This window comes from Lepidochelys olivacea (genome assembly GCF_965140295.1).
Source record: "Lepidochelys olivacea isolate rLepOli2 genome assembly, chromosome: 5".
Lineage (NCBI taxonomy): Eukaryota > Metazoa > Chordata > Testudines > Cheloniidae > Lepidochelys > Lepidochelys olivacea.
In genome coordinates, this window is record NC_140415.1 from 69523558 (window position 1) to 69549333 (window position 25776).

Genomic DNA, 25776 nt, shown 5'->3' on the forward strand with positions numbered 1-25776 from the left:
CCTTCACCATCTTTGAACACCCCTGCACTTCCCTCCAAGAGAGTGTAAAGTAACTGTGGCCTGTCACTCTGACTCTCCCATCACGAATGAGAGTTCTAGTCATCTCAGCTGTGAGTAGGACACAAGAACCATTTCCTGTAAAAGTAAAAATCAAGACTTTTCCTCTTATAAACCTGTAGAGTCGACCCAGCATAGCAGTATAATTATGTTACTCGGGGTGTGAAAAATCCATACCCCTGAGGGTATGTCTTCACTACCGTCAGATTGGCAGGCAGTGATCGATCCAGTGGGGACTGATTTATCACGTCTAGTCTAGACACGATAAATCCACCCCCGAGCACTCTCCTGTTGACTCCTGTACTCCAGCGCTGCGAGAGGTGCAGGCAGAGTCAACAGGGGAGTGACAGCAGTTGACTCACTGCGGTGGAGACACCATGTTAAGTTATTCACATAGCTGAAATTGCATAACTTAGATCGATTCCCCCTCCCCCCAGTGTAGACCAGGGCTGAGTCACATAGTTATACCAGCCTAACCCCCAGTGTAGCCAGTGCTATGTTGGTGAGAGAGCTTCTCGTTTTGACATAGTTACTGCCTCTTGAGGCAGTGGACTAACTACCAATGGCAGAAACTCTTCTGTCAGCATAGGAACATCTTCACTTAAGTGGTAGTGGTGCAGCTGCTCCAGTGCAACATTTTAAGTGTAGACCTACCCTTACTTTTGATTACAGTATGCAGTGGAGACTATCTTCTGTGCATGAGATATCCTGGCATTCCTTGCACAGCATGCTTTGTTCTGTGGCTGACTCTCACAACTCTATCTCCAGTCTACTTCTCTTTGTCCCAAGCTGTTGGGTGTTTTTCTTTAAATGCAGGCTCCCTGAGGTAAAGGATTCACATCCCAGTTCACCTGAGTGGCAGTGAAAGTTTTTAACGCTTTACATTTTTCCTGAATGCACAGGAAAGGAACAACCCTGACAAGGCACATCTTGAAAGGCCTGGAGCTAGGGTGACCAGATATCCTGATTTTATGGGAACAGTCCTGATATTTGGGGCTTTGCTTTATATGGGCACTTATTACCCTTCACCCCCTCTCCAGTTTTCACACTTGGTATCTGGTCACCCTGCCTCGGGCAGCTACTGACTGCATGACCTAGCCCCTGCTGGGGAACCATATCCAGGTGGAACAGGGTGGGCACTTGACAAGGCAGCTTGGTCTCCGTGGTGCCACAGAAGGGGTGCTCTTGTCAGTAAAGAACCACCGCAACAGTACCAGCGTGCGCCCGCACCACCAAGCAGGCGGGTGAGTCCTAGTTTCAGGCCACCCAGCAGGAGGAGGAGGAGGAGGACGGCCACCTCTGCGGGATTAGAACCCGGATGACTGTCCCGCACCAACGCCGTCGCCAACCTGCAGAGCGCACCGCTTACAGCGGCCAGCGCAGACAGAGGCCACGCCCGCCTCAAGTCTTCCGGTGTTCCACCCAGTAGACTCCTCTGCCAATCGCCTTGCTTCCTTTGGAGCAGGGGCGGGAACGACAGGTCATTCCTCTCTACGGAATTGGTTGCTGGACCAACAGTGTCGCAAGGGGGCGGGGTTCATGTAGATTGGCTGTCGAGTGGCGAGAGGTCCGCGCTGATTCGTTGGCGGCGCTCACGGGACGCTGGCGGGGCTGTGACGTCGCGCTGTGGTAGAGGGGCTCGGCTTGTCAGGTAGGAAGGTGCCGCGCGCGGCGCCGTTCGGCGGCCCCGTATCCCGGCAGCGGGGCTTGGGTGGGGCAGCGGGGTGGGAAGGGGACCGGAGAGGTGGCCTCTGTTCCCGCCTCGGCCTCGTCTGCGGGGCTGTTGCGGGGCAGGATGGGGGGCGGCTAGGCCCAGCTCGCTGAGTTACCTGCAGCCGGGCAGGGGCGGCGGCGGCAGCCGGGTCCCTTGGCCCGTGGGGCGCCTGCGAGCACCCGGTGCCGCTTGTCAGCCCGTGTCCAGCGAGCGACGCCCGACCCGGCTTCTCCCGTAGTGAGGGTCGCTGTGTGCCCCGCCCTTTCCAGCCTCGTCAGTGTCGCCCCCACTCCTGGCCTGAGCGGCGGCGGCAGAGCGCGGGGTGCGGGCGTCGCTGCGCGCTGGCCGGGGGTCGGCGCACGAGGGTGAGGCGTTGCTGGGTGTCAGCTGTGGGGGGTGCTTGTGTATTTGCTTCAGCCTTCATCTTTTGCCAAGGTGCTTCACTCCACAGCTGCTCCTTCGCCCCCTTTAGTGCACGACCCCTTCCCCTCCCCTTTCCGCTTAGCGAAACCCGCCCCCCCAGTTGTGCAGCTCATGTGCCATTAGTTGTACCCTTGCTTTGTTCGCGCTGCTGGTGTGCTACAACCCTGGTTGTTCAGACTGTAGGCTCTTTGGAGCAGGGACTGGGTACTCCTGCTTGTGCAGTGCCCAGCACAATGGGACTCCATTCTAGATTGGATCTTGGGCACTGTTTTAATAAACAGTAGTAATAGGCCTAGGGTTCTGAGTGGGGACGGGGATAGGGTGTGGGGATGAGCCTGAGAAAGTTCTTTGCAAAGGAAAAGGGAAAAGTTGGAGCCTGCTGATTTTTGACCCCAGGCTCCTAATGGTTACAATCAAAATAGAGAACAAATCTAGCTGCTCCTAACACACTAAAAATTCTGGACCTTGATGAATTCCTGTGGATGAACACTGCAAAAACCCACCTGCAGCTTACTCTTGATAATTGTCTTCAAACTCAAATTTTTATCACAAACCTACATGAAATGTTTTAGATGTTGTCAGTCTGAGGTTATGTTAAAATAAAATAAATGGCACTGTAGTGAAAACAAAGGCAGAGAAATTATGTCCATGTAAGATAGATTCAAACAATAGCTACTGACAAAGTTGGGCAGATGCATTTTGTGTAGATTAGAATAAAATTTGTTTCAAACTAAAAAACAGTGAATATTTTCAAGCAGAATATTCGTGGAACCTTATTAAGAAACAAAGATGTGTTCTCCAGAAGATTAGATTTATTATTGGCATAGCGCAATCAAGGTACATGGTGCTTTTAAATAATAAGTGAAAGGTCCCTGCCTTGAGCAGTTTAGAATTAAAACATGTGATGAACAAGGAGAGAGGTATGGAGAGGCTGAGTTACAATAGTGAATGATCACGGAGTAAACATATAGTAACATATGCATCTGGTAAATTTCTCCTTTTTGTTCTCTGTGTAGTCAACTTGAACATATCGTCTACAATGAATTTATGGGTGGAGGTTATTGCTGGAAGGCTAACATGAAAGAAGTGACCTTTAAGGAGATCTTTGGACAAGAAGAGCAAGTTTGTGTGATTGTGTAGGGTCAGCAACAGTACTTTCAGAGGTCATCTCTTAAACATTAGATTAATTTAAAAAAAAACCCCAATGCCTTTGCTTAATCTAAATTAAATATTATATAGTATACACAAAATAGCAAATTAAGGATTATTAGATTACAAGATTTTAGGTAATTTATGTACAAAATTATTTTCTGTCTCTTGTATTAGAAGTCACTGTCTCCAAAACTCTGATCTCATAGATTCAATCCTACATCTCTTTTATTTGTATTATGATAGTGCCTGGAGATTGCAGTCAGGATTGAGGATCCTATTATGAAAAGATGCTGGACAAGCTTGGGTACTCAAGGTTCCTGTCATGAAGAATTTACAGTCTAAATAAAACTGGAAGGAAAAAGTGGGTGTAACAATTAGTTGAAGAGAAGGGGGAGGCAGGATGTGTGTTAAAGGTGGGAAGGAGGATTTAGATCCGTGGTTCTCAAGCTCTCCCATATGAAGACCCTATGTTACAACAAGAAATTCTTTCCCACAAATTTCAGGACCCATGATCCCATTTAGAAAAGGGAGGTAGTTGTAATTCCCTAAAACAAGGAGGGGGAAGGAAGGAAATGTAGGTGGAAGGCAGTGACAGCCCCTGTGTTGAGGAATGCTATGATTTACTTGTTCCAATGCAAATTCTGTCCTTGATTTGCTTATATAGCTTCTCCTGCTGGATTATCACATGTTAATTTGAATATTGGACATTGGTTCAGTGCTGTGAGTGTACAACTCTTTCCCTCAAGCCTCTACTCTGATCATTTTGTTTCTCATCTATTTATGGTGATATATACAGCAAGGTCCAAGCTTAAAGTGGTGTGATCTTTTATTCTATACTGCTGACTTACTGTTAATGTCATAGAATAAATTAATTTTAATGAGAGATTAGAAAGAGGAAAAGGTAGCTGATAAAAAAAGTGAGCATTCTGTGAGAGATGAAGAAAGTAAAGTGTAGGTAAGGGTGGAATTTTTAGAAGCTCAGACTTTATGCAAAAGGAAAGAGAGAGCTAACTTACTAAACTGGACCAGAAGTGGATAATATAGCGCCCACTGAATTGATACAAACTTCAAAATGTATGCCTGTACTTTTCACGGACTTCTTTAATTTAGCATATTATTTTGTAGCATGAGGAGGAACGGTGTCTTGCTAGTGGGAGGTGGGTTGACACAGGATTCTTGCCTTGGGCAAGTATAGATTGATCCTATTTTCCCCCGTGCTGAATCTCATGTTACTCTCCACATTGCCTTTTCTGCTTGCTGTCAGTCGCTCACCTCGTGTTTGAACTGGGAACCAACAGGGTGAAGTAAGGTACATTTCCCAGTCATGCTGGGGGCACGGAAAAACTGGCGGAAAGCCCAGACAGAGCTACTTCATGCAGGGAGGTAGCCTAGTTGCATGAGGTAATCTGTTTACAGGGAGGAGTCTGTTAGAGTGTGGGAAGTGGGCTTAGAGAAGGGAAAGGGGTTCCTTTTACTGACAGGTAGGTGGGAGAAGGAGAGAGTTTATGTAGTGTATTTCCCTCTGGAGAAAATATTTGTTCTTCCTACTAAATGTTAAATTTTACTTTAAAGCCTCTTTTTTTATTACTCAACACTAAACACTAACTTAATTATAAATTGTTCTGATGTACTTATTTAGGAGTTGTATACAAACTACATTGTACTCACAGTTTTCTTAAAAATGGAGGAGAGAATTAAGACAAATAAAACAAAGTGTTCACCGTCTCAAATCATAATAGAAAGCTCTCTGTTCTACAAAAATGTGCATATGGAATACATTTTTAAACAGCGAGAGGACTTAAAATAATTTATATTTAAATTAACATAGTATAGTTTCTACACTAGATTTTTATTATTACAGTTGCTGTTGCAAATGGTTTTGTTTTTAAAGACTAAATATTCATGAAAATAAAAAAAATTGTTTTTAAATTTGGTTCAGAGATTTCTTTGAGGTGAATATTAATATCCATGCAACATTAGTCTCAAAGTATAAACTTGTTAGTAAAGGCTTGCAAAAAATAACTATAACACTTTATTTTGGCTCAAGATAAATTCCTTTTTTAAACATAGTTCCATACTGGAGCTACAGCACACAATTTATAGAAAGGATTTTGAACAAGAGAGCTTTTAGGACCATCATCACTATTCTAATTTGCTGTCAGCATAACACTTAAGCTTAAAAGAATGAAGTGGAAAAACCAGGCTCTTTGATATCTTGTGTTGTCCTTTCCTGCAGGGCATTTCCTTTCTATCAGACCAAATATAAGAAGGCAGAGCAGCTGGTTTGGTTTAAGAGTTTTGTGCCGGTTTAGAAACTCTCATTCAGATGGGCTGCCTGCCTGTAGTCAACCACTTGACTTGGAGGCAAGAGGGAGCCTTCAACCACTTTGTGTTTTTCTCATTCTCTGTGTGTGCTGTTTTGCTGCTTGTTCTGTCTCCATTTCTAAATTAGTTCCTAAGGATTTCTCTAGATCAGTGGTTCTCAAACTTGTACTCCTGACCCCTTTCACATAGCAAGCCTCTGAGTGCGACCCCTTATAAATTAAGAACACTTTAACACCATTATAAATGCTGGAGGCAAAGTGGGGTTTGGGGTGGAGGCTGACAGCTTGCGACTCCCCCATGTAATAACCTTGCAACCCCCTGAGAGGTCCCGACCCTCGGTTTGAGAACGCTTGCTCTAGATTGCACCATTTGCCAATAGCCAAAGAGCTGTTATAGTCGATTTTGAACACCAGGGCAAAAGAAAATCCTGGCCATGCCCCTTAGGCAAGCTCTAGGGATGGTTGTTGTAGTAGGATCTACTATGCTGTGAGTGGATTTCCTGTCCCTGGGATGAACCACCTGTGGTCACTTGCAATGGCTTCATTGCTGCTTCATGCTCGCAATGCTCCCCTAATGCGATGTGAAATCAGCTCCAGTTACTGGAGTACTGATTACAAACTAAAAGATTTTTCTTATACTTAGATCTTCAGTTTGTTACGTTGTATAATAAATTTTCCTTTGACAATTCTACTGCTGAGTAAATAATTTTAATAATCTATAAGCAGTTAGAAATGTATCTATATCTTGAAGTCCAAAAATATTATATAAAACATTGGTTTTTTACAACTGTCCTGCCTCTGATTAATTCTAAGGGAGACTTCATACAAGCAAGATGCATAATTATGATTTTTGTGATTGTGATTTTTCAATATATATTCAAGAAAAACATTTAAAAGGTTGCTTAAAGTCTGACATAGAGGAAGAAAAGGAGTACTTGTGGCACCTTAGAGACTAACCAATTTATTTGAGCATAAGCTTTCGTGAGCTACAGCTCACTTCATCGGATGCATCTGATGAAGTGAGCTGTAGCTCACGAAAGCTTATGCTCAAATAAATTGGTTAGTCTCTAAGGTGCCACAAGTATTCCTTTTCTTTTTGCGAAAACAGACTGACACGGCTGTTATTCTGAAACCTGACATAGAGGAGTGAAAGTAGAAATATTTTCAGAGATAAACATTCGCTTCCCCCTGCTTAATTTGATTATGATCAGAAATGGAACTGAATATGGTATTTGTTAATCAACAGATCTGATACTCCTATGTACTGTCATATTTAATACATTTTAATTCAGTTGGATTTTTCTGGATTGCACATCATTGGAATTATTAATTATTTTGCCATTGCAGGACCAAATTCTGTTCTTGGATGTTTATAGAGATATTGGGCTCTGTAATCTTTATTTCTAGTGATGCCTGATCTAGAAAGATCCCAGTTTATAGCGGACTATTTGTGGAACTGGCAGTTATGAGAAAAAGGTTTTTAAAAAAAGCTCTTGATGAATTAGTGAATCTCGAAGTTAGAGACTAGATCTGGAATCCCACTGCCATTTCTACTGAAGCACTTTTCAGAAGTGAATTGTATTTTGAAAATCTTCCCATATTTGGAAGTTTTACCATTGACTTCAGTGGCTAATGGAAGCTGAGTTAGGCCAGTGCAGAGTGCTCATTTAAATTATTCCACCCTTTCTTTCTTGTCTTTGGAAGTTTTCTTTTAAAGGTATGAAAATAGAATATCTCTATGGTGCGGGATAATAATTCTTACATGGCATAAAAAACTAATTCTAAAAATATTTTCCTATATGGTCCTTGCAGTAATGAGTATTTTGCATGTTGGTCTAATCTAGTGATACTCAAGACCTCAGTGCTTCAGGAGCCAGATTAGCAATCAGCATTACCTAAAGGAGCCATAGTAGTGTGAATTCATTGTTTCATTTACTCTCTTTCTTTATATATAGTTATTCTCACAGCAAAATGACTGACCAAGTATTCTACAATTGGCTGATAACATAGGAAAAGCATCCTGATTAGTTAATATTTTAGATTGGTTAATTAGATCGCACAATGTTTGAATATTATGTGCCGCAAAGAACTGGAGGAGATGCATTAAAGAGCTGCTTGCGGCTCTTGAACCTCAGTCTTAAGTATTACTGGTCTAATCTCACTTAGTCATATATGAATGTTGTTCAGTATATATCAAACCACTTAATGTTCAGCATTATTTTAATATCTAAATTGCTTACCTACACTCTTAAAATCATATGCCCCTTCTGTTCGCTGGCTCTCCCTTCCCTGCAGTCTCTTCACCTACTCCAAATTCCTGCTTGCTTTTGCAAGTTAACTTTTCCTGTTTGTCTTGGGCAAGTAGACTTTCTCAAGCCTAGGTGGTAGGATTTCCTTTTCCTGATGTCACAATTACTTTTCAGGACAGAGTGAAATTCAGATTATATTCTCTCCCGTGCCTTTCTGGCTTGAATGTATTGTATTGTGAGGGCAAGCTGGTTTAGGCTTTTTATCGTCTTGATTTATAAACAATACTTCATTGGATAATCCAGAACAAGTGTGATTTATTTACAGACCATGACAAAGAAGCAAAGCATGTATATGCAGTTTCATACAAGATAAACCTACATTAAAAGAATGGTAAGGTTTCACTGTGAAGCACTCTTCAGAAAATGAAAGCTGTCTGTAGCTTTGACTCTGCCCCCTTTTTCTTGAGTATTATGTTTTTTACTTTATATCCACATATTTTGTTTTATAACCATAGGACAATCCGTTTCAGTCAGATTGTTTGACAGGGAATGAGGCAAGCCTGCGTAGTGAATTGATCTGTGGCCTCACTTAATGCAGTTGTATGTTCAGTGAAGCTGGTAGCTGTAACAGCCTCTCTTCAATCATTGTAAAAACCATATGGTGTATATAATGAATGTAATAGGTCTCTTGGAATAGGATGAATGGTGTTATGGATCACCCCAAAGAAGCTCAGTGTTCTGTTTTTGCCTAATCTGCAGACTGTTTCTCTGTGCCTTAGCTTTATATAAGTGAAATGGGGATAATGCAAATTCCCATTCTCACCAGGATATCAGAAAAATTCAGGTGAGGTACCATACAGAAATCTCTAATGAAAGAATTAAAACAAGCAACCCCCCAAACTCTATTTGATCCAGTGTTGGAATGGTAAATGATGTATATGGTGGTTCACAGAGCATGGAGAAAAATACTGAACAGCAGTCTTGTTCACTGAGCATTATTAAACTTCTGTACTGATGAGGCAGGGGTCCTATAGAAAAAAGTCTTAAGTTATCATATCATATATCTTGATTGTACATAAGGAGATATATGTAAGGTTGCACTGTCAACCTTAAGTTTCTAACATCATGACATTTGAATGGCTTGCTGTAAAATCTCAACTTTTAAAATATTTTGTAATTTTCTATATTTTTAAAATGGAAAAATGATGAAACATAGAATTTCCACCATGTTCAATTATAGTTGCTCGACAGTGGGAGAAAGCTATATATGATCCAGTAAAAGTGTAGTTAGTGAGGTTGTAACTCACTCCTGAGAATGAACCTACTATATATATTTCATCTGAAAGATAAAAAACAAATAGTTAAATCAAGCAGTAATAAGTTACTAGGACCAAATGATATTCACCCAAGAATTCTGAAGGAATTCATATATGAAGTTGCAGAACTACTAACTGGTATCAGAGTAACAGCCGTGAATCAGATGTCAAGAATTATAACATTCATAAACCAGTCGGAGAACACTTCAATCTCTCTGGTCACGCAATCACAGACATGAAGGTCGCTATCTTAAAACAAAAAAACTTCAAATCCAGACTCCAGCGAGAAACTGCTGAATTGGAATTCATTTGCAAATTGGATACTATTAATTTAGGCTTAAATAGAGACTGGGAGTGGCTAAGTCATCATGCAAGGTAGCCTATTTCCCCTTGCTTTTTCCGACCCCCCCCCCCCCAGATGTTCTGGTTTAACTTGGATTTAAACTTGGAGAGTGGTCAGTTTGGATGAGCTATTACCAGCAGGAGAGTGAGTTTGTGTGTGTGGTTTTTGGGAGGGGGGTGAGGGGGTGAGAGAACCTGGATTTGTGCAGGAAATGGCCCAACTTGATTATCATGCACATTGTGTAGAGAGTTGTCACTTTGGATGGGCTATCACCAGCAGGAGAGTGAATTTGTGTGGGGGGTGGAGGGTGAGAAAACCTGGATTTGTGCTGGAAATGGCCCAACTTGATGATCACTTTAGATAAGCTATTACCAGCAGGACAGTGGGGTGGGAGGAGGTATTGTTTCATATTCTCTGTGTGTATATAAAGTCTGCTGCAGTTTCCACGGTATGCATCCGATGAAGTGAGCTGTAGCTCACGAAAGCTTATGCTCAAATAAATTGGTTAGTCTCTAAGGTGCCACAAGTACTCCTTTTCTTTTTACTAACTGGTATGTAATCCATCACTTTCATCAGCCTCTGTACCAGATGACTGGAGGATAGCTAATGTAATGCTGACTTTTTAAAAAGGCTCCAGAGGCAATTCTGGCAGATATGATAGAGGTGTATAAAATCTTGAATGGTGTGGAGAAAGTGAATAAGGAAGTGTTGTTTACTCCTTCACATAACACAAGAACCAAGGGATCACCCTCTATTGGAAGACAGGATACTGGGTGAGATAGTCTGACCCAATATGGCCATTCTTATGTTTTTAACTTAAAACTAATGCTAAAAATGACATTTTTCTATGCTTCAGCATAGATGTCTAGGCTTGTATCGTTGCTAACCTGGACATTCAAACAGTTGTTCAAACTAAGTATTCTGCAGGATGCTTCTTACCTCACTTAGATTTTGTATTTGCTGTATGCTATGCAGGTCTCCACTTCCTTTTTCAGTACTCCTTTGTCACACTGAAGGCAGAATCCAACCATTCTAATTTCTAACTGCTTTCTAATAGTTGAACCTGTCACTAGCCAGCTTATGCAAATAAAGGTGCATCAGACCTATTTTTCACTGTGTGCCAGGAAATTCTTCATAGTTGCCATGGGAATGTCTTAGGGTTATGGTGATCAGCTTTACATTATACAGGAGGTCATCATAGATTGCCATAATATTCCTTTCTGGCCTTGAAATTTTTAATCTAATCACGAAAAACTTAATTTTTTGTGGGTTAATTTTGTGTTCACAAAACTGGGGGACTACTGTACTGGCTTGATCCGTATAGAATTGTACCTCAGTTTCTTCATGTAACATCTTTGCTAATCCTTTCTGGGGTGAAAAGAAATGCTAGTGCCAAATTTTGTGGTTATTTTCTTTGTGGAGGGGCAGGAGGGGGAGGAGACTATATCATGATGTATAGCAGAAGGATTCTACCTTGCATTATTTAATATACCAAAAAGCTACGTAAAAAGAACATAAAGGTTGGCCTTAATTTGGCTCCATGTGCTTATGAATAATGATAGTATGTGATCCTGTAATTAAATACTATTTTTTGCTTAGGGCCCCTGCTTCAGTCTGTACATAGGATGGACGGTGCTTGCTTAAAGAAAAAGAGTACTTGTGGCACCTTAGAGACTAACCAATTTATTAGAGCATAAGCTTTCATGAGCTACAGCTCACTTCATCAATTCAATATTTTGTTCTCTTTATTAAAAAGTGGTATATGCCTTTTTTCCTACAAACTGTTCAAACCCTTGTCTGGATACAGAACAGTTAATTTTCTTATGGGCTTTTCCATGATTTTCATTGCTATACTATCTGATTGCTTAAAAACATTTATTTTAACAACACACCTGTGAAGAGAGGGTAGTATCCACATTTTACTGATGGGGAACTGAGGCAAGGATACATTAAGATAAAAATATGCACCATTTTTTGGATTTCCATTTTGAGATGCCCAAGACTAGAATTCTCAGAATACTTAGCATTATATAGCACTTCATATGTGAGTGTTCAGCTCATTTGCAAATCAGATGCCAGAGGGAACACACAACTAGTGACCACCTGTGAAAAGTTGGGTGTAAATGATTTACCCAACATCATATAGGAATTCTATTGCAGAGGCGTAGAATCCACTTCTCCAGGGTAACATTCAACTGTCTCGTTCGCTACACACCTTGTAACTTCTGAAACAAATGAGCAGGGCCCTACCAAATTCATGGCCACGAAAAACACATCACGGACTGTGAAATTTGGTCTTTTGTGTGTTTTTACCCTATACTATACAGATTTCACCAGGATGACCAACATTTCTCAAATTGGGGGTCCTGACCCAGAAAGGAGTTGCAGGGAGTTGCGGGTTATTTTAGGGGGGGTTGCGGTATTGCCACTCTTTCTCTCTGGCTGGGCGGCTGGAGAGCGGTGGCTGTTGGCCGGGTGGCCAGCTCTGAAGGCAGTGCCCTGCCAGCAGCAGTGCAGAAGTAATGGTGACGATACCATACTATGCCACCCTTACTCCTGCACTGCTGGGAGCTGGATGGCCAGAGAGTGGCAGCTGTTTAATGAGGGCCCAGCTCTGCAGGCAGCAGTGCAGAAGTAAAGGTGGCAATATCATACCATGCCATCCTGACTTCTGCACTGCTGCTGATGGTGGCTCTGCCTTCAGAACTGGGCTCCTGGCCAGCAGCCACCGTTCTCCAGCCGCCCAGCTCTGAAGGCAGCGCTGTCACCATCAGCAGCGCAGAAGTAAGGGTAGTAGTACTGCAACACCCCCTACAATTTGCGACCTCCCCCACAACTCCTTTCTGGGTCAGGACCCTTACAATTACAACACGTGAAATTTCAGATTTAAATAGCTGAAATAATGAAATTCACAATTTAAAAAGTTCTATGACCATGAAATTGACCAAAATGGACCATGAATTTAGTAGGGCCCATATACAGAGTCAGAAATGACTAGTCAAATGAAAAGGACAGTTATTTTTAAAAAAATTCTCTCAACTTTGACAATGAAAGCAAATATAAATAAAAAGTAAATTGGATTTAATAATGCTAAACTTGTTTAAGTAATTTTTTTATTAATGAGACACTGTCAGTATTTTAAGATTGAATAAAAATGTTTCCATTAGAGCAACCTCTACATAAAGTCTCCCTTGTCCTGCGTCTTGTGGAGGGTGAAATATTAAAGTCTGATTAGGAACACTGACCATTGCATATGGAAAGGGTCTTTCCTCGAGATGGATGTGAAGCCACGAAAAGGAAAGTAACCAAGTATCATTGGTGTCCAGCCTATGTAACCTGTGCAAGCAAATGCAAATTTAAAGACCCCAGGAAATACCTCTCCTTTGAAGATAAGCAGGAGTTCTTACTCTGTTCTTCACTTGATCTAGAAAAGGATTCCAAGACAAGGGCAAAAGATTAAACAACTGATCTTTAATATTTAAATTCAGGAGATTAAGGATTCCATATTAATTTTTTGTAAGGGTGATGCTAAGATGGGTTCACTGATTAAAGATATTGTTAGTGGCATTCTTCCTCAGAAGTCCTAATGAACAGGAAAGTAGAAAAGTCCCTGAACAGGGACTTTATAGCATCAGGGGATGATGCAGGCTCCCAGTTCAGTGGGTGCACTCTGCCACTGCCTATTCCTACATGTATTGCCCAAGGGCACCAACCACTTGCAGCAGCACCCTTTGCCTCATTACTGCAACCATAATCCCAGGCTGGTGGGAAGGGGAGGATGCTTGAGAGAGAATTTATGCTGCAGTAGTGGCTTCTGTCCCACGAGGCTGAGCCTGGCTCCCTGATCATGTATTGTGGCCTGGCACATAGGATCACAGTGCCACTCAGATTACGAAGTTTTAAAGTTTATTAGTAAATTGTATTTTATTAGTAAATTGAATTAAATCCAAGGCAAATGGAATAATATCATATCTAGTGTACAGAGTAGGCAACACCCAAGGTAGGTAGGTTAAACCTTTGTAGTTCTAGTCTTAGTAAATTGGAGATGATAGTTCAAGCATTCTGTGTCTGTCTTTCTATTATGGGCTCTGTCTTTTCCCCAACATCCCCTTGCTTGAGGTTCTAACTGTCAGTGAGACTGTATTCTAATCCTCTCGTCTAAGGGTCTGTCATTTATACTCTCAGTTCTTTTGAAGTCTATGTATGAACACTAGTACCTAGTAACTGCTAATCTGGCATAGGTGATACAACTGACTTTGAAACCAATATACCTTCCTCACTATATGTCCCAATTTTATTTAGTAATAAAGATGATTCAGGTTTCATGAGCAAAGGTTTTTTCATCTCCTTTTATTTAAGAGACATATATCAAAGTAATTCCAGGAATTCTTTAAATGCCAGTTGATTATAATGACATCTAGATGGTGTAGTGTAGGCCTGTTTTCATAATGAAGAATAAATAGGCAGGGGATGGGGTGTGTCAGAGAGGGTCCAAGCCTGTGAAATTGCTGCCTTCTGCACAGGGATGGGGTGTGAGGAGACAGAGAGGGCCCAGTCTGGTAGCTCCAGGGTATTTCTACCTGGTATTAAACTGTAATTTTGCATTAGCTGATGAACACTTAAAGCAGCTATGAAATCATAGAATATCAGGGTTGGAAGGGACCTCAGGAGGTCATCTAGTCCAACCCCCTGCTCAAAGCAGGACCGATCCCCAATTAAATCATCCCAGCCAGGGCTTTGTCAAGCCTGACCTTAAAAACTTCTAAGGAAGGAGATTCTACCATCTCCCTAGGTAACGCATTCCAGTGTTTCACCACCCTCCTAGTGAAAAAGTTTTTCCTAATATCCAACCTAAACCTACCCCACTGCAACTTGAGACCATTACTCCTTGTTCTGTCATCTGCTACCACTGAGAGCAGTCTAGATCCATTCTCTTTGGAACCCCCTTTCAGGTAGTTGAAAGCAGCTATCAAATCTCCCCTCATTCTTCTCTTCCGTAGATGAAACAATCCCAGTTCCCTCAGCCTCTCCTCATAAGTAATGTGTTCCAGTCCCCTAATCATTTTTGTTGCCCTCTGCTGGACTCTTTCCAATTTTTCCACATCCTTCTTTTAGTGTGGGGCCCAAAACTGGGCACACTCCTCCAGATGAGGCCTCACCAATGTCGAATAGAGGGGAACGGTCACGTCCCTCGATCTGCTGGCAGTGCCCCTACTTATACATTCCAAAATGCCATTGGCCTTCTTGGCAACAAGGGCACACTGTTTACTCATATCCAGCTTCTCTTCCACTGTAACCCGTAGGCTCTTTTCTGCAGAACTGCTGCCTAGCCATTCGGTCCCTAGTTTGTAGCGGTGCATTGGATTCTTCCGTCCTAAGTGCAGGACTCTGCACTTGTCCTTGTTGAACCTCATCAGATTTCTTTTGGCCCAATCCTCCAATTTGTCTAGGTCCCTCTGTATCCTATCCCTACCCTCCAGCGTATCTACCTCTCCTCCCAATTTAGTGTCATCTGCAAACTTGCTGAGGGTGCAATCCATGCCATCCTCCAGATCATTAATGAAGATACTGAACAAAACTGGCCCGAAGACTGACCGTTGGGGCACTCCACTTGATACCGGCTGGCAATTAGACATGGAGCCATTGATCACGACCCGATAAGCCTGACAATCTAGCCAGCTTTCTATCCACCTTACAGTGCATTCATCCAGCCCATGCTTCTTTAACTTGCTGGCAAGAATACTGTGGGAGACAGTGTCAAAAGCTTTGCTAAAGGTAAGGAACAACACATCCACTGCTTTCCCTTCATCCACAGAGCCAGTTATCTCGTCATAGAAGGCAATTAGATTAGTCAGGCATGACTTGCCGTTGGTGAATCCATGCTGACTGTTCCTGACCATTTTCCTCTCCTCTAAGTGCTTCAGAATTGATTCCTTGAGGACCTGCTCTGTGATTTTTCCAGGGACTGAGGTGAGGCTGACTGGGCTGTAGTTCACCGCTGTATTGCTCTCCCAGCAGATATCAGGGTGATTGAAGTCTCCCATGAGAACCAGGGCATGCGATCTAGTAACTTCTGCGAGTTGCCAGAAGAAAGCCTCGTCCGCCTCATCCCCTGATCCGGTGGTCTATAGCAGACTCCCACGACATCACCCTTGTTGCTCGCGCTTCTATACTTAATCCGGAGACACTCAGGTTTTTTTGCAGTTTCATACTTGAGCTCAGAGCAGTCATACGGCTCTCTTACATACAGTGCAACTCCCCCACCTTTTCTGCCCTGCCTGTCTTTCCTAAACAGCTTATATCCATCCATGACAGTACTCCAGTCATGTGAGTTATCCCGCCAAGTCTCTGTTGTTCCAATCACATCATAATTCCTTGACTTTGCCAGGACTTCCAGTTCTCCCTGCTTGTTTCCCAGGCTTCGTGCATTTGTGTATAGGCACTTGAGATAACTCGCTGATTGTCCTGCTTTCTCAGTATGAGGCAGGAGCCCTCCTCTCTCACGCGCTCCTGCTTGTGCTTCCTCCCGGTATCCCACTTCTCCACTTACCTCAGGGCTTTGGTCTCAATCCCCCAGTGAACCTAGTTTAAAGGCCTCCTCACTAGGTTAGCCAGCCTGCTTGCGAAGATGCTCTTTCCTCTCTTCGTTAGGTGGAGCCTGTCTCTGCCTAGCACTCCTCCTCCTTGGAACACCATCCCATGGTCAAGGAATCCAAAGCCTTCTTTCCGACTCCACCTGCATAGCCATTCGTTGACTTCCACGATTCAACAGTCTCTACCCAGGCCTTTTCCTTCCACGGGGAGGATGGACGAGAACACCACTTGCGCCTCAAACTCCTTTATCCTTCTTCCCAGAGCCACGTAGTCTGCAGTGATCTGCTCAAGGTCATTCTTGGCAGTATCATTGGTGCAGTAAATCTTTACTGTGTAGACGGGTAGAGACATAATAAACAGTAATCATAATCAAGTCTCCTTACACTGGACTTACTCCTGCTGTGCTGCTATAATTGTATACATGTGCTACTGTACAAGAGACTGATTATGCAAAACTCTTGTACAGCACATGTATGCAGTTCTGCGTTAAAAGGTTTAATTACGATTATAACAGAAACTCAGAAAAGCAGCAGCCCTTACCTTCCCCATGTGAACCCCTACACCCACCTGCTCCCAGGAACTTCAGTTCTTGAGGGACCCCCCTTATCCACTCCTATGGGTCCCTGCCATGCTTCCCTGATCCCCTTGTTCCTTACTTCTCCCTGTTGTTTGGAGGCTTCCTTGGGGGGAAAGGATTTTATGGTCTTCCTCTCTGTGCCCCACATCTAGCCTTTCTTGCCTCTTCCCCTGGGATCCCCAGGAGAAAGTTGGCATTGGAGCACAGAATGGGCAGGAGCAGAAGGACTAGGTACCCCTGACTCAGGGGCAGTGTAACAGGCTCCCACCCCCATCTTCCTCTCCCTGCCGCCACTCAGTAGCTCTGTTCCAGGTCAGACAAGGAGAGCCAGCTTGCATTGCTCCTCCTTGTTGGTTCCTGGCTCTCTGTTGGTCCATGATGTTGAGAGGAGCTGTCATGAGTTTGGCAGGCAGAGTGGGACCTTGGTGCCAGCTGTGCTCTCAGCCATGTGAGTTGTGCACATCTGGGCCTGATTTCTGTGGGTGCAGTTGCACTCGGAGACTCTACAACAGCCGCCAGTGGCTAGAGCACCCATGAACTAGTGTGATGTCTTGAAGACCATTGACCCCACAAACAATGAGTTTCATGGCTTCCTCTTTAATGGAGGGTACTTTTGTGATGTGATATGTGCCCTATTGTTCAAGGCATGCCTGCCAGTTCTGTGACTCTGTCACTGGTGGCTGTGCTCTGGAATTCAGACACACACTTTGTGCAGATCTTTTGTTCCTCCAAGTTCACAGGAATACAACTGTGTTGGTGAAGGTAGCAGTGTACAAGTCCAACAAATCCATTAATGCTGTTTAACACTTCCTTATAGGGCAGGCAAAAGAGAGTTCAAACCTCAGTTGACATTGTAACTGTCCTTTTGTTCTAGCTACAACAGTTGTGTACCCAGAGAGGTGCAACTTTATAAGTGCAATAAATACTGGAACCAAAGCTACAGAAGAAAACACTTATCAGATACTTGTGCAGCTTCTCTTCTCAAAATCTCACCCTGATCATCCAGTTTGGTTTATGAGGCCACATCTTCCACTTCCTTCTCCTGTGTTAAGTATTCTGTTTCATTTTCTTCCATTGAATAAAAGAAGTAGAGGCTGAGCAGTTTTAGATCTGAAACAATCCAAGTGTGTTCACAAAAATGACAAACTTCAGGATGGAGACAGCCTCAATTCGTGCTGTAATGTGCTCTGGAGATCTTGTAATTTCAGTAGATTAGGCTGAGTTTTATGTACATAACCCTATCAAGACCATTAACAACTGAAGCTTGCCTATTTGAAACGTCACTGTCTTCCTTTCCTCACTCCTGCCCCATGGTGGTAGTGTAGGACACCTATGTTGCCAACTGGAAAAATGCCTGTATTTTTTATAAATATGTATGACTGTTTCTCTGTTCAGTTGTTTGAATACATAAAGTCAGAGGAGGCTATAAAGGGTTACAGAACCGAGAAGGAAAAGGAAACCAATGACCCATTTAAAGTCAGTAACTCTTCAGGTTAGTCAGCCTCAGGTACTCCGCTCCAAAGGTAATGATAGCTGGGCCATCCGTTTGTGGGGGGAGGGAGAAATTCTGGATCCATCCAGATTAGGAGGCTTTACTCTTTCCAAGCCTAAGCTTGGGATCAAAGGAGTTCTAAAATCTAAAAGAACCTAGAAAAGGAGGGGGTTTTGAGTGAACTGGGAGAGGTGGCCTTGGGTGTGTCAGTGAAGTAACTGGCAAGCTCAGAAGACTCGGGTTGTTTTTGCAACTGGGGAGACGGACACTGCTGCAATCGATGCAGTGGGTGTCGATTTAGTGGATCTAGTGAAGACCCGCTAAATCAATGGCAGAGCATTCTCTGATCGACTCCGGTACTCCAGCTCCCTCAGAAGAGTAAGGTAAGTCGATCGGAGAGCGTCTCCCGTCGGTGCAATGCAGCGTACACAGCAGGGTAAGTCGACCTAAGGTATGATGATGCCAACTACATGATTAACGTAGCTGGATTAGGGCAATTTAGGTTTATTTACCCTGGTAGTGAAGACAAGCCCTCAGTCAGAGACAAACTGATAAGGCTGCAAGCAGTTCAGGCTCTTTCTCCTAAGTCAGAAATGAGGAATAAGACAGACCCACCAGAGCTATAAATAGGTTTAAGCTCAGGTAAGGAAATTGTGTACGACTCTGGTTTTGTTTTTTTATATCTTGGCTTGGAGAAAAAACAGGTCCAAATGCTGTTAGCCCTGCTGAGGTAGCCAGAGTTGATATTCGGGGGGCTGAACTCAGGTCCTGCAGTAAGAGGGGATGAATTTGCAGAATTCCTCCCAAGGAGAGCTAAAGGTCTGAGGCCTGACACTTGGTTGATGCACTTGGCGATAGCCCAAGAAGGGACAACTGTGCAGCTTGCCTGGTAACCATGACAACATATATATTTGCGCCTTCATTCTTATCTGAGCATCATTATTCTAGGAAGCTGAGAAGTAATATAAAAAGAGCTCAAAAATCTAAGTATAAATTTTGAACTTGTATAGTGTTCACTATGCCCATCATGTAACTCTCACCTGGAAGTAGAAATAATATCTCATTGACAGGAACTTTGCTGAGAGTTGAAAGGTGTGACAAAATTCAAACAAGGATTGGCCAGCTATCCAAAAATAGGATTGTCATGATTATACTTTTTTCAGCTTCTCCTGGGTTTCATGCATTGTAATACCATCTTTGAAATGGGCATACCAAAAGTGTACAGCAGTTGATGTTATGCACCTGAACGTGCACCACCTTGAACCTTGCTTGTGGAGTGCAGGTTCCCAGTACAATCATTTCCTCTCGTGCTCCAGGAGGCTCAAACTAATGGTGGGGAATACCCGAGCCTATCTGGGAAAAATAAGAATAAACACAATGGACATGTTGGGGCAGAGAATACATATGGAATATCTTGTTGGTCACCATGTCCATGTCAAAAAAGAATGTTTTCTTCATAGTGAGGTGTTGCTAAATCTTCTGGACTTGCTATTAGCAGATCTTTTTACAAACTGGCAAAACACCAAACCATAGCTACGTTTTTTCAGGGAGTAGGATCTGTTGTTTCTCTCCTAAAGAGACCAAACTTTGTGTCTTAGGATCAAGTATTACAACCTAATGTCAGTTCTCTAAATCTAATTGCTTGGCAGTTGAGAGGAAAATTGTAGCCCAGGTTGTGTGCTTGGAGGAAGTGATTCAAATGCTTGTCTCTTCAAAAATGGACTCTCTATCCCAACCATATGCCAGTTACTGGAACACACTCTACCACTGATCTTAGACAAAACAAAGAGACAAAAAACCCTCCCAAAAACAAAAGCTTCTAGAAGAAGCTTCTGGTAATATTCTTATTTTCAGTCTATTGAAACCTGTTTCTTCATCACAATGATATCTGCTAGATGATTTTCAGAACTTATGGCCCTGCTGTGGAAGAGCCTCACAGTGTGTTTCATGATGATAAAATGGTCTTTAAAACAGCATCAGAGTTTATTCCCAAAGTTAGAAACTTCCATTGACAAGTCTCAAAAGTGAATTTCTTGTTGTGTGTAAGTCCAAGACACCTGCATAAAAGAGCACTTGAAACATGACAAAGCTAGAAGACCATTGCGTTTCCTTCCATTTGAAAAGGAAAGAGAAAGTTATGGAAAACGTGTGTCAGAGTGGATGAGATGTATCTTAGAGGATTGTGAAGCATTAGGTAAAATGGTATCTTGAGGATAATGAGGCTTTTTTCACAACATTGCTATTTCCTGAACAGAGAGCACATCTCCTTAAGTGAAAGATATTTGCAAAAGGATCTTTCTTATGATCACTCCCCTCACTCACTACATATAAACTGAACCATTAGACATCTTCAGATGCCTAATTGGGGTGAGGGTGCCACTGTCAGTGGTAAAATAAAGGTTCAGATTTATTTTTAATTTTGCTCCTGAGTCTCATTTTCCTTATGTTTGTTGCTATTTGCTTGTTTCCTATTAGTGAAGATATTAAGGAGAAGAATGGAAAATGTATTTTGTTTCCATTTTTCCCCCATCATTATGCTTAATAGCCCTTGAAATGAGCCTAATCCTGTTAAAAGATTATTGATTTTTTCTTATATCTCATGGTTGGGAGATATTTAAGGGGTTTAATGAGGATTAACTTCCCTATTTGTGAAGTCATCCCTTCCTACTAGTACCAAACCTAGTTTTGACAAGATTCATGAGTCACCCATTTGAATGGTTGATCTTTCTTCTATTTCACTGTCTGCTAAGATGGTAGCAATAACATCAGAGAAGAGAGCAGGAGAGCTACAAGCTCTTATGGTGACCATGACAGATTCAGGCTGGAAATTAGATGACAGTTTCTAACCATCAGAGGGATGTTCTTCTGGAACAGCCTCCCAATAGGAATTGTGGGGGCAAACAACTTAATTAGTTGTAAGAGACAGGTGGACCAGTCTGAGTGTGATTGGATGATAGGGTTGTTTGTGATGCTATGGGGCTCACTTCCGGTTTATGTCCCTAAAGCTCATGCTTCACTGGCAGCATCAGGAAGGAATCCCCTCCTCTCACTCCTGCATTCTGGGAGGGGTTTTTTCGTGCTTTCTCTGGAGCGTCAGGGATGGCCACAGCTGGAGATAGGATAGTGGGTGGGGAGGGTCAACCTCGGAGGTCGCGCCAAGCGTTCTTTCTCTCAGGTGCTTGGCTGGCTGGTTCTTGCTCACATGCTCATGGTCTAACTCATCGCTGTATGTGGGGTTGGGAAGGAATTTTCCCCGAGACTTTGAGTTTTTTTGCCTGCCTTTGGAGCATATGTATATGGGTCATTTGCCAGGATTATCTGGATCTATGTCAGATATGTTAATAATTTCCCTGCCATTATGCGGGCCTCGAGCACTGATGCACCTCGGGCCCTCCTATTCTCTGCCTGTGGCAGATAATCATTTAGTTTCCTGTGGGCTGTAATGCATTAGTCTAATTTCAGTTGTTGGGTTTAGTTTGTGGGTGGGTGATGGTGGTGGCCTGTGATATTTAGGAGGTCAGATTAGATCTTGTGGTCACTTCTGGCTTAAACTCAGACTTCTTATGCAGTCTTTCACAAAGAGAGTTTTTTGAGACCCCACACTCCATTTTTAACTAAAATCCATCTGAAGCAAATGATTTCTCTGTCAATTTTTTATATTGTATATGCAGAAAGAATGAGAGACCAAGCAGTTTATACACATATAATTTTGATCTGTATCAAGTCTTGTTACAGTCTGACTAATGTATCACCTCTTGAGAGAAAATTGCTCATTCCATCAGAGCTCAAGGTGTCTGTGGCCTTTTTGAATAACATCCAAAACGTGGACATTTGAAGTGCTTTTGCTAGACATTATGCCCTCGGAGTAGCTTCCAGAGCTGATTCAGACTTTGGGGAATCTGTATTTCGTTCCTTGTCCAACCAAATAAACTCTGAATTTCCTGCCACCTAAGGAGTACTGCTTGGAAATCACCTGAAGTGGAATATATATGTGTGCAATTGCTGGAAGGAGAGAGAACAGGTTACTTACCTGTACAGTAACTGTTCTTTGGATGTGTTGTGCTAGTATATATTCCATGAACCACCCTACTTCCCTGCTGTTTCAGAGTCTAATGGCATCAAGATTCCTGTGTGAAGGAACTGAAAGGGGATCAGGGTGGCCCCATCCTTTAACACATCTCAAAGAACAACAGTTACTGTACAGGTAAGTAACTTTTTTTCTCGTCTAATCGTGGTTTGGTGGTTTTTTTTGAAATATATGAAATATATTTGTGATGTGGGAGCTGGAAACAAACTTGCGTTTGTAAACTCTTGGGTGCACAGACTGTCTCCTACTCTGTGTGTGTCTGTACCGTGCCTGCCACAGTGGGGTCTCAGTTGCAGTTGGGGCTTCTAGCAAGGGCGTCTGCATCCAGAGTAGATGCCCGTTCCAGTGGTGGTGACTTTTGTAATGCTCACAACCTTTGCCTATATATTCTTTTCCTTATGTGTTGTACAGCTGCTAGTACTCCATTATGCCTGTAAAATAAGTATCATTTCTAGAGTGTTTTCTATTTTTGTCAGTTAGAAATGGGAGTTCCACACTTTTTCCACAATAAAATGGTGTTTAGTTGCTGTAGTGTAACAGTGTTACCTGAAAGGATTATTGTCTATTTAGATCTCAGCTCCTGTCCTATAGCCCTTTGTGTCCTAACGATTTTCAAATGAGGTGCATCTCTACTATTAGTTTTCTAAAAAGAATCTGCACAGAACTGTAAAACAGTCTTCACCCTCTCTCTGGCACAATGTACAACACTTTCTCCTCCCATTCGCACCAGCTGTCTAAACAATAAACTTCAACCAATTTAACTAAAAGTATAATGTTAAACTGGTAAAACTTTAAGTGGACACTTTCATATCCGTCTAAATATAGCACATCAGTTTAGCTTGCATCTACACCTATGCACCAGGCTATGTCCAAGTCTTGTCTCTTTTTCATACATAATATTTGTAAGAACCAGCCTCACTTCCCACTCCACTTAAGCTGTGGTCTAGGACCTTATCTTGTATTTTAACTCCTGCAACCTCCTCTAATTAGCTATTCTAAGTACTTACATGGGCTCCATTACCACAGTATCTATGTGCCTCACAATTCTTAATTTTTTTTTCTTGCATCTTGGCAGAGGGTTAGACTAGATGACCCTTGCGGTTCCTTCTAACCCTATGATTCCATGTATTCCTGTTCTCTGGTTTTGCTACCTGCAACCTTCTTTCCCTTAAGTCCATTAAAATGCTGCTGCTAAGAAGGTAATCTTCTTTGAATGATACCACGAGTCCATTCCACTTCAGGTGTGTGCATGTTCAGTGGGAGATTTTTCCCTCAGAGATACTTGCTGGGGATGTGTATGCGTACTGTGCTGCCTCATGCTGTTGTTCAATGGTAAAAAGAGTAGAGCCGTTCCCAGACCTCTTCAGTTCTTTCTTACTGTCCATGGTGGTTCTTGGGGAGTTGTTCCTTGCTATTGCAAGTTTTCTCTTATTGTTAGTATTGTGTATATAGTTGTACTTGATGATAGTTTTAGTAATAGGATAAATGAAGTTTCCTTTTTCTGCCGTATTTTTTGTACTCTGTGATTCCTGCTGTTTGGGTACCAGAGTCCGGTGCTAGGACATTCCTCCTTTCCCAGGCTTCCAGCCCTGTGGTGCTTGCAAGATTCCGATACCAGTTAGTGACCTGTATTTCAGGTGCTTGATGTGCTGAGGTGAAGCTCACGTCACAGAGAGGTGCCAAACCTGCAGGAACTTTAAGCCCAGAACTAGAAGAGACCAGGAGCTCAGATTAAAAGACCTTCTAAGGGAGGCAGCCATGTGTCCACCATCAGTGTGTACGGAGCACGTCTGTTGTCAGAAGACAACATCAAAAGATTCCGTGTCTAAGAGATCGAGGTCCACAGCACCGAAATCCAGTAAGCATGTGGAGAAAAAGGGTAGAGTGCACGTAAGGCTGAGTTATGCCCTGGTGCATGCAGGTCCTCAGACAAGGTCATTGAGTCTGATGCTGTGCCATTGAGATCAACCTCTAGGGCAGCACCACCTAGCTCTGTGGTGCTGTCTTTGTTGCCTCAGCAGCAGCAGGAGTCTGTACCGATGCTGACAACACCTGAAGCATATGCTGCAACACATGGTCTGCTGAGCCTCTTGGTGCTGACTTCACTGGCAATACAGGAGTCTTCTTGCTTGGTACTCATGAGGATTCTCTGGCTACTGGAGAAAATCTATGGTTCAGCGGGCACCAGCAGTTACTGTGGTGCCTCCATTGTATGCTGCTGTTGATAGGTAAACAGTCAATGATTTCACTGATGCCATCTTCCCTGGATTCCAGACACCAACAGAAGCTGCACTTCCCTGGTTGGATGATTCTGGTTCATTATCTAATTTATAAGTGGGTTCATATATGTCATGGTCATGCCATGTAAGCCACCACTTTCCTCTGAAGAGTTTCCACCCTGATATCCAGTGGAAGCTCCATGATGACCAGCTGGTAGACACTCTTGGTTAGGAAGATAGGTCCATCAATGGCTGTTAACCAGGATGGGCAGGAATGTTGTCCCTAGCCTCTGTTTGCCAGAAGCTGGGATTGGGTAACAGGGCATGGATCACTGGATGATAAGCTGTCTGTTCATTCCCTCCAGGGCACCTGCCATTGGCCACTGTCAGAGGACAGGATACTGGGCTTGATGGACCTTTGGTCTGACCCAGTATGGCTGTTCTTATGTTAGAAAGAAAATGGTTTTGGGGCCATATCAATGGTTATATTGGAACCCTTGGGAGTTTCCTCCTGCTTCTAGATCATCTTTGCCATCTCCTCTCTCTACATCCTCCAGTAGGTGTTGTCAAGACCTGCAAGAAGTTGCTCCCAGTACCGGGCTCAGTGCCAAACAGGAGCTATCTGTTTCTGTAAATTCCCCCTTGGAAGAATTGGAGGGAATTCCATCTCAGACTGCCTTGGCTTCTTCCTCATTACCAGATGAGACTGTTGTGTCAAAGGGTTCTGTACCTCCACTGTCTGATGATAGAGCCACCAGGACCTTCTAAAGAGGGTGGCTTTCGCCTTAGATATTCAGGTGGAAGGGGTTCAAGAGAGGACTCACAGATTAGGTGATAACTTGGGATCAGTGGGAACTTCTCAAGCTGCACTTTCAATAAGTGAAATTATTCTGGAGCCCACTAAAATGCTGTGTCAAACTGCATTTTTCCTGTCACCTACAGCTGAAAGAAATGAGTGGGTATTATGTTCCTTTGCAGGGGTTTGAACATTTCATGCCTTCTCCCCTGGGGTCTTAGGTGGTGTCATAAATATAAAGGGAAGGGTAACCACCTTTCTGTATATAGAACTATAAAATCTTGGTACCTTTAAAGGGTTAAGAAGCTAAGATAACCTCGCTGGCACCTGACCAATGAGGAAACAAGATAATTTCAAAGCTGGAGGTGGTGGTGGGGGGACAAAGGGTCTGTCTGTCTGTGTGATGCTTTTGCTGGGACCAGAACAGGAATGG

The 25776-nt window shown here is 43.0% G+C and overlaps 1 protein-coding gene across 4 annotated transcripts in view; it reads left to right on the forward strand.

The window, feature by feature from the left end:
• The first annotated feature begins 748 nt into the window (after positions 1–748).
• Positions 749–25776, forward strand: part of FER (FER tyrosine kinase) — a 424757-nt gene continuing 399729 nt past the window's right edge. For 3 of the 4 annotated variants that reach the window (XM_084629253.1, XM_084629251.1, XM_084629254.1), the window contains exon 1: positions 749–1708. The gene's annotated coding sequence lies outside the window, so the exon portion shown is untranslated. Of the gene's footprint in view, positions 1709–22425; positions 22446–25776 lie in introns of those variants that run through there. The other variant, XM_084629252.1, reaches the window with a different exon arrangement.